The following is a 14,934-nucleotide window of genomic DNA, read 5'->3' as shown; positions in this document are numbered from 1 at the left end:
CTGTCACATGTTGTAAAATAAAAAAAATAAAGATTTACAACATATAATGGCACAGGGCATAGTCCCATTCATAAAAACAGGAATATGACTGTGTTACACCTCCCATCTTAGGCAGACTCATGTGTATGTCACACCAGTGAGAACAGATAGGCAGACCACAAACCCATGAAATTTCCACACTCCCTACATTCCCACAGACATGATCTTTCAGCAACCCTACAGCTGCTACCCTCAAAACCATGTACCCACCCCTATATCAGATGCATAGCCTCTGCTCAAGTGCAGGCCACATGAGCCAAAATAAAAAAAACAGGTAGGAAAACAGAGGTAAAGACTCTCTGCTGGACCAGAACCTATGGAAGTCACCAGAAATTCACATGGGTTTATCTGTGCACCTCCATTCTTTTAATAATTCCACAACACTATCCCCAATCCCACTTCCCTCCTCTTCTCTGTGTTGTAGCCTTCAACTTCAACTATCTGCAAGAAGTCTATGTAGGCCACCTTCCAAATGGCCTTCCTCTGTCTCTCAGTCCCCATCAACACTATCTCCAAATTCCCTATGGTCTCCTCTCCTTTCATGCCCAAACATTGGGTGAACACCATTTGTAAGATTTCCAGCTCTAACTTGGGATGAGAGCACCTGCTCAACCATAGGCCACATAAAGCAGAAAATTAGAAAGCAAATAGAAACCAAGCAAAATAACACCCATGCAACAAAGACAAACTGAGAGATGAGTACCTAGATCCACAAATTCCTAAAACCCAGATACTTGGACACCAACATAAAAACACAATCAACAACAGCCAGAGCAATAAGTCACTACCAGATTCCAGGTATCCTACTGCTGCAAGCTCTGAATATTCCAATAGAGTTGAAGCACAATTAAGACCAACTTTACGAAGATGACAGAAGTCCTTAAAGAAGTAAATGAATCCCTTTTTAAAAAAAGTAGAGAAAAGATAAATGCAGTATTGGAGAAAATTAATATATCCCTTAAAGAAAACCAAAAACAAACAAAGAAACAGTTGGCAGAAATGAAGCTGTTCAAGACCTTAAAATAGAAATAGGAGCAATTAAAAATATGAACTGAAATAATTATGAAAATGAAAATCTAAATAATCAAATAAGATATTGAACAGAGAATTTCAGACTTTAAAGGCATGATCAAAGAAATGGACATATTGATCAAAGAAAATGTTAAACCAAAAATTTCCTGAAACATAACATCCAGGAAATCTGAAACACTAGAAAAATACCAACCCTAATAATAACAGGAAATGGAGAACTATCTCACCCGAAAAACACAGAAAAAAATATCAAAAAAATTCATAGTCAAAATCTTTTCTAACTAAAATAATACAGGAGAACGCAGGCCACAGAATCAACTAAGCAGGGCTCTTAGGAGCTCACAGAGGCTGAAATAGCAATCATGGAGCCTGTAGGAGTTTGCCCCAATTCCTCTCTATATGTGTTATCATTTGTAGCATGCTATTTTTGTGCAACTCCTAACAGTGGGAGTGGGGAATGTCTCTGACTCTTTTGCCTGCTCTTGGAACCCTTTTTCTCCTACTAGATTGATCCATGCAGTCTTTGATATGTGCCTAGTCTAATTTCAATTTGCTATATATGGCTTTATTGATATCTCTTGTGTGTCTGCTCTATTCTGAAGGGAAATGAAGATTGAGTGGATCTGGTGGAGAAGGGAGTTGTGGAGAGGACTGAGAGAAATGGAGAACAGAAAAACTGCAGTTGGGATATATTATAAGAAAAGTGATGTGTGATGTCCTTCTGTATAAGTGTTGCTTTTATTGGTTAATGAATAAAGCTGCTTTGGCAAGGCAGAATATAGCCAGGTTGGAAGAGATATATAGAGAGTAGGCAGAATGTAAGAGAGGCCATGTAGCTGCCAAAGCAGAAAGACGCCCCAGAACCTTATCAGTAGGCCACAGCCTCGTGGTGACACAGAGATTAATAGACGTGGGTTAAGATGAAAGAGCAAGTTACTAAGAAGCCTGAGCTAGTAGGCCAAACAGTGCTGTAATTAATATAGTTTCTCTGTGATTCTTCGGGTCTGGGTGCCTGGGAAATGAATAAGCAGCCTGTGTTTACAAGAAGAATAAATTTTGAAAAGAGAGAGAGAGAAATGTGGACACAGTGAGGGAAGATTGGTTCATGGTAACACGAAAACTCAGTAGGGCAAACAACAAATCCTTTAGCTGTGCCTCAGACAGGTAGGGATTCATTTTCAAAGAGCTTAGATAGCACTATTCATGAAAAATTATATATATATATATATCCTTATATATTTATTATATATATGTATATATCTACCTCCTATATGTAGTTCTCCATGGCAGATATCTCATAGCTTGGGTATTACAACATCCTATCATCTAAAAATACAACTCTGTCTTCATCTTCACAGCTTCATGCAATAAAAAGTTTCACAGTCTCTTCAGTGGGTTTCTGACTCTGCCAAACACAGATGGACAAAACCATGTTCAACTGAAACTAAAGAGGAAGAATTTATGACTTTAAAATTTTGCTTCTTTCTTTTTTCCAGAAACAATACAACATGGGTCCCTCCACAACACACACAATTTGGCTTCTAAGTTGTTGTGGATGCTACTATGCTTCGTTCAGAGTTCCAGCAGCTTCTGCATGAAGTTGCTTTCTCAGATTAGGAATCAGGTTGCCTATTCCTTTGAGAAATTGAAGACTTGGACAGATGAAATCTTTCCCTAAGTTACCTTCCTAGGCTTCAAACAATAAGAAGGGCCTTCTCTTTAATGGTTCTAAACTTCTTGTAATTTTGTCCTCTTTTTCATGACAGGACTGCCCTTTGAATCTTCCTAGTGTTGTTTTTCTCCACAAAACTGACTTTTTGTTTCTATCCACATCACTCATTTTTTTCCACTGTAGACCTAAATAAATCATCAGGAATAAATACCCAACCGAATCAATGCTTTGTCTAAGAAATCTCCCAACTACTTTTTAAGTTGGCCTTACTCAACTTCTCAGGGAATGGAGAAAATTGGAATGATTTGGGAAGAAAATATTATACAAATGACCCATAGATAAATTTTTCATGAAATCTATTTCCCACTGAAATCCAATGAGCTCCACTGTGTGCATTACTTTCAACACCCCCATATTCCTAGTCCTACAGGAATTGTTAATTAAGCTCTGTACAGTTTTCTATTCCTTTTGCCACCTAAAGTCCTAATATCCTCCACATTCCTCCAAAAGACAACGTTTCCACATTCTACCCAGCAACAAAATCACTTTTGGTGTACCACATTTTGACCTAATTTATTCATTTCTTGCTGTGATTAAATTCCCTAAATAAAAGCATGTGAGGTAATAAACGGGTTTCTTTGACTGATATTTCCAGATCACAACCCACAACTGTGGAAGCTTAGGATAGAAATTCAAGTTACAAAATGAAGGCAAGAGACACTAAGGAAAAATATTTACTGGTTTTCGCTCTTGCTTAGTCACTCTCTCTTGTTCAGCTAGCCTACTTATCCCTCTCAGTCCCACTTTCTTAGGGTATTGAAACCATGAGTGGAAGAGAAGAGCCTTCCCACATGAATCATCAATCAACACAATTTTCCCATAGTTAGTAGCAATTTTGATCTGGGCAAAGCCTCAACTGATGTTCTCTCAAGATGACTCTAATCTACATCATGTTGACAGCTGAAGCTAATTAAGGTAGAGATGATAATATAGGAGAAGAAGATTTTTTAACACAAAATCAATATATTAACCATATCAAACATGAAGAACTGAAAAACACAGATAGGTCAAGAAATGAGAAAAAGTAAGCCTCTAAGATCAAGAGGAGAAAACTAAAACTGTTTCTCCACAGAAACTTGCTAAACCAAGAAATGCTGACGGACCTATGAACACCTGATATTCAATAAAGGAGCTAAAAGTATACAATGGAAGAAAGAAAGCATCTTCAACAAATGGTGCTGGCATAACTGGATGTCAACCTGTAGAAGAATGAAAATAGATCCATATCTATCACCATGCACAAAACTCAAGTCCAAATGGATTAAAGACCTCAATATCAGTCCAAACACACTGAACCTGATAGAAGAGAAAGTGGGAAGTACTCTACAACATATGGGCACAGGAGACCACTTCCTACGTATAACCCCAGCAGCACAGACATTAAGGACCTCATTGAATAAATGGGACCTCCTGAAACTGAGAATCTTCTGTAAAGCAAAGGACACTGTCAACCCACTGACTGTGAGAAGATCATCACCAACCCTGCAACAGACAAAGGTCTGATCTCCAAAATATATAAAGAACTCAAGAAACTAGATGTTAAAATGCTACTTAACCCAATTAAAAAATAGGGTACTGAACTGAACAGAGAATTCTCAACAGAAGAAGTTCAAATGGCCAAAAGACAATTAAGGTCATGCTCAACCTCCTTAGTGATCAGAAAACTGCAAATCAAAACAATTTTGAGATACCATCTTACACCTGTCAGAATGGCTAAAATCAAAAACACCGATAGCCTTTGCTGGAGAGGATGTGTAGTAAAGGGTACACTCATCCATTGCTGGTGGGAATGCAAACTTGTGCAACCACTATGGAAAGCAGTGTGGTGTCTCAGGAAATTTGGGATCAACCTACCCAGCAATACCACTCTTATAAATGGACAAATGAAAACATCAAATATTTATGTTGATCACAAATAATCAACACTGAGCAGGAAACATGTTTCAACAGTAAAGAGTACTCCTGGTCTGACTCAAGGAATTACATGGGGGGATCACAACTATTCATTATTCCAAGTTCAGCGTTTCTAGTTCCATCTTTTAATCAATATAAGGATCAGGCACTTACATGGTACATATCCATGTACAAGTAAATACTCATATTAAAATAAAAATTCAAACCAAACAAAATAGGCAGGAAGAAGAAGGTGATGCACCTGCAATCCAATGGCTCAGAAAGCACAACCAGTATCAATGTCATGAATACATGCCATCCTGGGAAACATAATGATACCCTCTGTCAAATTTTAAAATTCAAGATATGGGTGAAGCTCAGTACAACAGCATATGCTTGATAGGAACAAAAATCATCATAGAACAATATAAAAACAAAAAATCCAGGCCCACTTTTAATCCCAGTACTTGGGAATCAGGTTCAGGGGATCTCTGAGTTTGAAGCCAGCCTGGTATATAGAGCAACTTTCAGGACATCTAGGGCTACACAGACAAATCTTGTATTCAGAAATAAACAAACAAAAATGAAAACTGTAGGCTACCAAACTGTCTTAGCATCAAATAGCAGGTAATTCTACTGAATCTAATGTGATTTAGTGATAGAGTTTATAATGGTAGGGAAGTCATGACAGCAAAAGAAGAAAGCTGACCAATTAGTTTCAACCACAACATAGCAGGCACAAAGAACAGGGAATGGGTTGAGGCTATAGAAACTCATATCACGTGTCCAATGAGGAATTTCATCCAGAAAGGCTCATCCTCCTACTGGATTCACAAGCAATCAAATGAAAGTTGCCAAGAAAAGAGACATGTTCAAATACATCTTCCTATATGGGAGGTTTTTATTCAATCAATTACATCCTGACCTGGGTCACTATAGGCTCATGGTCACCAATGAAGAAAAATGCATTTAGGGTTACAGTTGGGAATCACTTTGCTTACGCCTTCCATAAGTTGAATGCTTATGTGAATGGAGTCTTACCCTTAGAGCACCTTGCTAGGCTTCCATTCCATAGCAAGGTCCTTCTCTATAATGGTGATAAAATCCTTGAAAATCCCAGCCTGTTCCAGTAATTGACTGCCATAAGAAACTGCCTTTTCATTTTCATTTATTTCTGCCCCACTTGTTTTTTTTCCACTATGGTCTTGAATGAATCATCAGTAATAACCATCCACCACATTCAATATTCCATTTAAGAAATTAGCTCATATTTTTAAATTCTGCTTTACTAAATTTCCAGGTCACAGGCAGAAAAAGACATATTTTGGAGCCAAAATATCACACAAACGACCTCTACCTTAATCAATTTCAACTGAAATTCTATGATTTCAATCTCCACTTTCTATCATTTCTCTTAACATTTCCATCTTTCTGATCCTACAAGAAAAGCTAATTAATTCTGTGTACTACTTTCTATTTTTTTGCCACCTAAAGTTTTGATATCTTCTATACTCTTCCAAGGGACATCATTCCCAGGTTCTGCCTAGCAACAATATTACTTTTGGTTTTCCATTTTTTGTTCTAACTTGCATTTATGTTGCTCTGATTAAATCTTTTAATGAAAAGCAGCTCAGGCAATGAGTGGGGGTATTTTGGCTTCATCATTTTGGGAGCCTAGGATAGAAAAGCAAGCTAATAGTTGAAGGCAAAAATACATGGACAAAGATTGTTTCCTGGCTTTCTCTCTTGCCTAGTCAGATTGGTGCCTTTTGTATCCCAAGCCCACTTTCTTAGAGATATTGCAACCCACAGTGGAGGAGCCATCACACATCAATCATCAATCAACACACTGTCTCCCAGATATAGTAGTTTATGGCTTTTATGAACAAAGCCACCATGAACACAGTTGAGCAAATGTCCTTATGGTAGGATCTTTTGGGTATATGTTCAAGAGTGGTATACATTGGTCTTGAGGTAGATTGACTCCCAATTTCCTGAGGACTGCATATTAATTTCCACATTGGCTGTACAAGTTTGCACTTGCAACAGCAATGAATCCCCTTGCCAGCATTAGCTGTCACTTGTGTTATGGATCTTAACAGTTCTAAGACTTGTAAGATGAAATCTCAAAGTAGTTTTGATATTCATTTCCCTAATGGCTAAGGATGTTGAACATGTCTTCAGGTGTTTCTCAGTCACTTTAGATTCCTTTACTGAGAATTCTGTTTAGAGGTGTTCCCCATTATAATTGGATTATTTGGTTTGTTGTTGTCTAGTTTCTTGAGTTCTTTAATATCCTAGGTGAGGAAACACAGAATCACATAGATAAACATGGCATGTATTTACTTATGGGTGGATATTACCAGTTAAAGTATAATCACAGTAATCACAGTTAATCACAGTACACTCCATAGACACAGAAAGGCTAAGTAACAAGAACAGCTCTACGGGAGATGAATGCATCTCGTTGGTAAGAAGAAATAAAACAGATTTTATGGGTGCACTGGAGGCAGGTGGGGATGGGATCAGGAAGGATCAGGTGAGTGAAGAAAAGACAGGTGGGGAGAAGACAGGGAGAGATAACTGGAATAGGGGAACTTTTAACAGGGGATGTGGAAACAGTGTAGCGAAAACTTTCTGGAACCTATAAAGGTAACCCTAGTGAGGACTCCTAGTATGCAAGAGGAGGTTGAACTAGCCATCTTCTGTAACCACATAAGGCTACCAGTGGAACTGCGACACCAAGCCAACCACAAAACATTCAACCCACACTTGTACTACCTGCAAGATACGCTGGGGCACTGGTGACTCAGAACTTGCTTAGTGGCCAATAGATGACTGGTCTAACTTGAAGCTCATACTGTGAGAGGAAGTCCATAACTGACACTGCCTACATGGCCAGGAGCTGGAACTTGAATGGCTCAGAGAACAAGGGTAGAACCAAATACAGTTGACCAAGAAAAAATATCAATGAAATGATTCATAACTATTTTCTGCTATTATCATAGATTGCTGTTTAGCTTAATTGTTATTAAAGAGGCTTCTTTCAGGGGCTGATGCAAGCCCATGCAGAAATCCCTACAAACAAAAAGTAGGAAGGAGTATGGAGAGAACTACTACCAAATTCCGAAATATTGTTTATAAACATTTGTTTACATTTAAAGGAGCCATGAAATAGAGATAATACTTTGCATTTGCATAGATTTTGACCTATTGATAAAAATTTAAGGTCAATTTTGTTATATATATATATATATATATATATATATATATATATATATATATATGTTCTTGTTTAAGGTATTATATTTGTGCAGCTCATTTAAAGATGCAATAAAAATTAGACCCCCCCCCAAGCCTGCCCTGTTGTCTGCAAGGTCCTTGGCTCAGGAATAGTTTCCTGCTCCTGCACCAAGGCTACCCACCCAGAGGGGTGAATGCCTGCCTATCAGGCAGGCCTGAAGGTCCCCTGCAAGGGAGCGAGGGCACTTTCACCTTGTGCTGCAGGGTCTCCTGTGTTCTACTCGACCCCGCCCTGCTTCCCACGTTAGCCCTTCTGTCCGTGGGTCTTTAGGCTACCAGGCTTCCCTGTTTCAGTGCTGAGGAGTTCCATACAGACAGGAACAGTTCCTGCTTCTACACTGAGGAGATCCACCCAGAGATTCAGTCACAGCAAAGACTGAACCAAGACACCAGGCCTCTCCTGGCTCCATTTGAAGGAAGTGATGGGCAGGCACCAATGCAAGAATTCCTCCAACAACCTGAAAGGCAACATGACATCACCAGAATCCAGGGATCGCAAAACAAGAAGAACTGAACACCCTACTCCAGAAGAAATAGAAGAAATCGACTTTAAATGGAACTATATGAAAATAATAGAGGACTTTAAACAGGAGGTGAAAAACTGCCCTAAAGAAATAGAGATGACAAACAAAAAGGTAGAGGAAATGAATAAATCTCTCCAAGATACCCAAGAAAAACAAGAGAAACAAGAAAAAGCAATCAAACAGGTAAGGGAAACGGTTCAAGACTTGAAGAATGAAATGGAGGTAATGAAGAAAACCAAACCAAGGAAGGCAGGAGATGGAAAATCTGGGTAAACGAACAGGAACTACTAAGACAAGTATTACCAACAGAATACAAGAGATAGAAGAAAGAATCTCAGACACTGATGATACCACAGAGAAAATAAATGCACTGATCAAAGAAAACAGCAAATCCAACAAATTCGCATCACAAAACATTCAGGAAATCTGGGTCACAATAAAATGACCAAATCAAAGAATAATAGGGGTAGAAGAAGTACAGATTAACGGTCCAGAAAATATATTTAATAAAATTATAGAAGAAAACTTTCCCAACCTAAAGAAAGTTATTCCTATGAAGGTTCAAGAAGCATAGAGAAATAGACTGGATAAAAAAATCTCCATATGAGAATTAAAACTCAAAACATACAGAATAAAGAAATAAAATAAAGAAATAAAATAAAATAAAATAAAGGTTCAAGAAGCATAGAGAAATAGACTGGATAAAAAAAATCTCCATATAAGAATTAAAACTCAAAACATACAGAATAAAAAAAGAATATTAAGAGCTGCAAAGGAAAAAGGTCAAGTTACTTATAAAGGTAAACCTATTTGACTTACACCTGACTTCTCTATGGAAACCATGAAAGTCAGAAGGTCCTAGATAGGTGTACTGCAGACACTAAGAGACCATGGATACAAGCCTAGACTATGTTCCTGTGACAAAAGTTCTTCCCAGACACACAGCTCATTGACATAAAAGCCTACCCCAGGAACAGCTGCAGGCAGTTGAAGTAGTTTTGGGAAGACAGGCTCATCCTGTATTGGATGTAGTGGCATTTCATTTATGTTGTAATATATAAAGCTTGCCTGAAGTTCAAAGAGTAAAACAGCCCCACTGGTCAGTCTTACTGACCAGGCAGTGGTAACACACACCTTTAATCCCAGTAGCCATACTAGCTGCTATAGAAACCAGTCCTAGAAAGGAATATAATATAATATAATATAATATAATATAATATAATATAATATAATATAATATAATATCCCCAATTTCTCCAAGATTTTATTACTCATGTTCCAGTTGGACAGTCACAGCTTGGAAAGCTTAGAGAAAGCACTGCCATCATAAGGGGATGAAGAGGAGGGAGGGGTTCAGGCTCCGGTGGCAGCTGCTGGGGAACAGGAGGTGAGGTGGCAACACTCTGAGAAGCCCTTTCCTCATCATGGACTTAGAGAAGATGATCAGTCTAAGCCTCTACTGATTTAAGGCTTATTCCAGGAAACCCCAAACCTGCCTCTACCTATACAGCCCACAGGCAGTGATGCATACACACAACAGAAAGGCCAGATGATGCCTGAGTAGGCAAGGGAGGCCAGGCAAGCATAGTGTTTTAATAAATGTGTCTTCTAGAGGCTTTCAACATACTCAAACCTATGGGACACTATGAAAGCAATGCTAAGAGGAAAGTTCATAGCACTAAATACCCACTTAAAGAAAATGGAGAAAGCAAACATTGGAGACTTACATAATATATATAATATATTATATATAATATAATATAATATGGAGACATACATAATATGGCATTTAAAATGTTTTAAAAACTTAGGACTTTTCATGACAGTGAGCCACATCTGCCTCTGGCAGCACATATTATTTCAGAGAGGTTGATGGGCATTAAAGAATCTCATTATGGAATTTGCCTTCAATGTGACTAGCCATTTGGGCAAGAAACTTCTGCTGGAATTGCTTCATGGTATGTTTTATAAACTGGACACTCAGGACCCACAGAAAAATGACTGCTAAAGTTGCCTAAAGAAGGTGAGAAAGTCATTCAAAGTTCCTGCTCCATGCAAGAGTCTGCCAGACATTCTGCAGGATCCACAAAAAAAGGTGACTAACAAACTGCCAATATAGGCAGAACTGTCTTTGAAATTTCCTGCTTCATGGAAAAGCCTGCCAGACACTATGGGCCTATAGGCTGGAGATGGACGTCCCACTGTTACAGAAGAACTTTGGGTGACTGTCCAGGCAGCAAGATGTCTTTGTCAATTCTAGAGTTTTAGAAGTTGCTTACAACGTACTTCCTGTTTACTTAGGTAGTAGTATATCCTTCTGGATTCTTTGATGGAGTTGAAGAAAGAGACAGTTTTATAATTATAAAAAAATAGATTAGACATAAAACCTTAGACTCAAAAAGATGGAATAGATGATATAGTATTTTTCTTAACTTGCCAAGTGTAAAGGGACTAAATATTGTAACTCTAATTCTTGCTGGATAATGGTTTCATTATATGTAATCTTGCTATGTCAAAATCGAAACCTTCCTTTTTATTTAGACAGAAAATAGGAGGTGATGTGCGATTCCTCCTGTATGCTATGAAGATGTTTTATTACCATTGGTTAATAAAGAAGCTACTTTGGGCTTATGGCTTCACAGAATAGAACAAGTGGAAATTCCAAGCAGAGATAAAGGATAAAAGAAGACAGAGTCAGGGAGATGCCATGTAGCTGCCGAAGGAGAAAGATGCTGGATGGAACCTTACTGGTAGGCCACAGTCATGTGATGACACAAAGATTAATAGAAATAGGTTAATTTTAGATGTAAGAGTTACTTAATAAAAAGCCTAAGCTATTGGCTAAGCAGTCTTGTAATTAAAATAATTTTTATAATTATTGCAAGCCTAGGCATCTGTATACACCAGGATATAATAAAATTTGCAAGCTATACAGTGTACACAAGATTAATGTTTAAATTGAATTGTCATGTTAAACTTTCATGATTCCTTGACTACTAAGGGATCATACAAAGAAACACAAATCAGCCTGAACGTTTCACTATCTGAGGGAATTCAACTGGAACTGGGAGGTATATTGTGACCCAGGAACCATGGGCTTACTTTAACCTGAAAAACCTATGACACAGGTCTCTCAAGGAAGTTAGGTCAGGCCAACTCCATGGTTCCCTGCAGAGCTTACAACCCACAAAAATTTTATGACTTTGACCTCCACTCTCTGCCATTACTCTCAACATTTCCATCTTCTAGGTCCCAAAAGAACAGCTGATTAGGCTTTTTGTTCAGTTTTATGATATCTGTAGCATTCTTATAACAGTCAACATTCCAAAGTCTTTTGCAGCACTTGAGTCCCATTTTTGTTCCAACTTTCTTCTCTGTTGCTGCTATTACATTATCTAATCAAAAGCAACTCAGGTAATGAGTAAGTTTATTTGGTTGTTAACCCTATTTCACAATTCTTAATTATGGGAGCTTAAAGCGGATACTCAAGCTAAAAATAATAGCTAAAGGCAAAACATGTGGAACCATTATTTTCTGGCTTTCTCTCTTGTTTTGTCACTGTCTTGTGCTTAGCTAGCTCTTCTATCTATCCCAGAGCTGCTTGCTCAGGGATATTGCCAACACAGTGGAAAAACCTTCCCATATCAATCAAAACCAACACAATCTCTCTCAGACAATTTAATCAGACATTCTGATCTAGGAATGCCCTAATTGGTGTTTTCTCAGATCACTCTAAGCTATGTCATGCTGATAGCTGAGGCTAATTAAGAGAAAAAGACAATATTATACAAAAATATTTTAAAGATCTAAAGGCAATGTACTAATAGCATCAGTCACTTGACCAGCAAAAACACAAACATGAAGATAGATATGCCAGAAAATGGAAAATGGCAAACATATAAGATAAAGAAGAAAAAACTAGTACTGTCTCTCCACAGAAACTTCCCAAACCAATAAAAACTCAAGGAACTAATAACATGAGAAATTTTTTGAATACAAAGTTAGTGAGACCATTATTTTCCAGAAATGAAGAATATTCTTAAATAACAATTAATAAAATCAATAACATAGATGACAAAGACACAAAGACATATTGTGCTCCTTTAAATAAAAACTACAAGATTTTAACCAAAATCAAACTCTAAGAAATCACTGACCAGCACTCATCCTATAGACTTCAGTTCTCTCTCCTTTAACAATAACAAAAAATGGCTTGGGTGAGGAGGGATGTTCCACCAAAATTGGAGAGATTCCCTTGAAACCTTCTCATGTCTTAACTTCGTAGAAAATAGTTTTGACTACTAAAAGGATCTCATTATCTTATAGTAAGGAATAGGATGTCTCCTAGGGTCACTTAGACACTATTTGTATCCCATGATTGATAATTGCCTGTAAGTCTGCAATCAGAGTGAGGAAATGAAAACATTTTTAAACAAAATGCAAGATAACAGATTTTTTAAAGAATCAGTGTACACCTAAAGCAACTTGTTTTACTTTAATTGCTTTATAAGTCAAAAGTACTTTTGAAAACAAGTTTATTGTTATTTTTTGCATATATTTTACATGAGTTAGAATATCTTCCATATGTATGCAGGTGACATACAAAAAAGAAGGGTTCAGATGCTTTGGATCTGAAATGGAAGAGTTATGAGCCTAACAACTTGCGTTAGGTATCTGAACATAGGTCTTCTCCAAAATGAGTATGTGATGAGCCATCTGCCAACATCCATAATGGCTTTTATCAAATAAACCAAAAGTCTCTCAGATTAACGATAATAGCAACAAAACCAAAATAAATAAAGAAGTAAATAAATGACCCTTGGAAACATGATGCATCAAAATTAAGATGATGTGTGTGGTAAATTTGCATGATAAATACATTAAAATGACAATGCAAAACAATTTATAACAGGAAAACTGATTACAAAGTTATATTCATAGTGGAAACACCCAGAGTAATCAGTGGGATTATGAAAAAATAGTACACAAATTGACATAATATGAATTCTTGCTGGGTTGTGGTGATGCACACTTTAATCTCAGCACACGGGAGGCAGAGACACGTGGATCTTTGTGAGTTCAAAGTCAGATGGTCTACAGAGCAAGTTCCAGGACAGGCTCCAAAGCTACAGAGAAACCCTGTCTTGGGGGGAAAAAGCAACAACAATCAAGAATGTGTACAATATTTGAGAAAGAATAAAGGAGATGGAGAGAAAAAGAAGAGAGAATAGGCAGAAAAATATCATTAACTATTAATAAAAAGACCAAAGAAAACTTAGAAGACATGTGATCTTAAAAAATGTTACTCACCTACCTATGATTCTATGTGTAGAGAAATTAAATAAATAAAGACTTCACAATTTTCACAAAACTACCTCAAAATGACCCATAAACTCTTCTTTCTGACCCTACAGCTACTGGTATTTGTTCCAAACAGCGAGGCCCCATGCTCTAGAGACCTCTCCTTCGGTCTTGTTATGTTTTCAGGTAAACCCAGTCTCACTGATGCCCAATACCAAAGCAATATAGTATAATTTCTGCTTCCTGTCACATGGATTATGGCACAAGATATAGATTCTGCCCTATCTACCTGCCCAACACCATACACACCTAAGAAACCTCTGCAGCTCAGAAACTCTTTTTGTCACCTGGAACTAAATATCACTGAATGACATCATTGTGGCTAGTAGTATCAGACAAATTAGAAACATTTTAATCATGTATTGCTAAAAGACAGTCAACATCACCATAGTTCTGCCAGCTTTTAAATTATTTGAAACATTTATAAGACAAACTTGAAAGTAGAATGTAATATTCAGAACTTCTAGAAATAAAACTATAAGTTTTCAAATCTGTCTTCCCACTGCACACCAAAAGCATGACTCTGTGTGTACACTGGACAGTGATATTACAAGTATAATATTCTACCTTGCCGGGGCTGCAGAGTGTCCCTCTTCCCAGGAAATCCATATACAGGGAGGCACAGAGGACAACAACCACTGCCCAGGTCATTACATAGGGCAACAGAACCACAGCCTGGCTCATGGTCCATCCAAATCCCAGCAGAAATGACAGTTCAACAGACCTTCTCTGAACACCCTATACTCACCATGGCATAGCTTGTGGTATTCCTAGGGCTGGAGAGATGGCTCAGTGGTTAAGAGCACTGACTGCTTTTCCAGAGGTCCTGAGTTCAATTCCCAGCAACCACATGGTGGCTCACAACCATCTGTAATGAGATCTGGTGCCCTCTTCTGACATGTGGGCATACATGGAGGCAGATTTTTGTATGCAAAATAAAAATAAATAAATCTTTAAAAAACAAAATAGTATAGTTAAAAAAACTCACTTCAATAAAAGTAGAAAAGAATCCTGAAAAGAACCTGCAAGAAACCTGCCACTATTATACCT

General features: G+C 37.6%; 1 long non-coding RNA gene across 1 annotated transcript in view; it reads right to left on the bottom strand.

Annotated features, from left to right (window-relative positions):
• The window catches only part of LOC142838410 (uncharacterized), a 30,686-nt gene extending 15,964 nt beyond the window's left edge, over window positions 1–14,722 (bottom strand). The window contains exon 1 of the long non-coding RNA XR_012908565.1: window positions 14,633–14,722. This is a non-coding gene — a long non-coding RNA (uncharacterized LOC142838410). The remainder of the gene's footprint in view (window positions 1–14,632) is intronic.
• Between the last annotated feature and the right edge of the window lie 212 nt (window positions 14,723–14,934).

Source organism: Microtus pennsylvanicus, chromosome 19 (assembly GCF_037038515.1).
Source record: "Microtus pennsylvanicus isolate mMicPen1 chromosome 19, mMicPen1.hap1, whole genome shotgun sequence".
NCBI classification, from domain to species: Eukaryota; Metazoa; Chordata; class Mammalia; order Rodentia; family Cricetidae; genus Microtus; species Microtus pennsylvanicus.
Note: the sequence above shows the minus strand (reverse complement) of the source record. Positions and strands in the feature narration are given on the sequence as shown.